This window comes from Salvelinus fontinalis, chromosome 3 (assembly GCF_029448725.1).
Source record: "Salvelinus fontinalis isolate EN_2023a chromosome 3, ASM2944872v1, whole genome shotgun sequence".
NCBI lineage: Eukaryota > Metazoa > Chordata > Actinopteri > Salmoniformes > Salmonidae > Salvelinus > Salvelinus fontinalis.
Window position 1 is genome coordinate 38,283,289 of NC_074667.1, and position 1,222 is coordinate 38,284,510.

Sequence of the window (1,222 nt, forward strand, 5' to 3'; positions counted from 1 at the left end):
GGACAGTCAATTTAAATGAATCATTGTTTATTGTCAGCATGCTGACATGTGCACCATAGTACACATGTCAATCAGGAGCTCTCTCTGGGAAGACCCAGCAGTTGTCTTATATACGGCTGTAACGGCTGTCGTCTTCCTCTTCCTCGGACGAGGAGAGGAGAGAAGGATCGGTGGACCAATACGCAGCGAGGTAAGTAGACATAAATGAATTTATTTGAAATACAAAGACGAATACGAAAACACTTGGAAAATTACAAAATAAGAAAACGACGTAGACGAAACCTGAACATGAACTTACATAACTACACGCAGAACTCACGGACAGGAACAGACTACATCAAACGAATGAACAGCCAAAACAGTCCCGTGTGGTGCACATACACAGACACGAAAAACACAGGAGACAATCACCCACAAACAAACAGTGAGAACAACCTACCTTAATATGACTCTCAATCAGAGGAAATGCCAAACACCTGCCTCTAATTGAGAGCCATACCAGGCAACCCTTTAACCCAACATAGAAACACAACACATAGAAATGCCCACCCAGCTCACGTCCTGACCAACAAAACAAAGGATTAACACAACAACTAGGGTCAGAACGTGACAACGGCTATACACAGACAAGTTATATTTGCATAATTTAGAATAATTCATTAATCATTACCGTTTTGTTTTGTTTTTGTTTTATTCATGTGACCGACCAATACTGTTTCATAACATGTGACAGACCAACACCTCACAAGGCTTCTCTCTAAGCTGAGACCTCAAAACTGAGATATCTTTAGTTTGTTCTCAAAACAAGGTCTGGGCTTACTGCCAAATTGTGGCTACTGATAAGAGGAGGATTTGTTCAGTCAACCACTTGCATGAACACAGAAATTGGTTTATAGAACAGCACATTAATAGAACACGGAAAATAGTTATAAGAAAAGCACAAACATTAAAATTCCCATTACAGTATCTCAGTCTATAATGTTTTTATCCTTTTCAGAGGAGCTCCGAAAGGAACCTATTGGTTGTGTGGGGAAATGGCTTACTGTAGCATTCCCTCGAACTGGGGAGGTACATGTACTGTAGGGTTTGTGGTGACAGCTATGAGAACCGTTCAGAATAATGTGAGGGATCTGAAGATTTTTTTAGACTACAGACCTCCTGGAATGAGGAGAGATAAGAGATCACTGGCTAACATCACTCACACTCAGGCACCTGCCTCCAG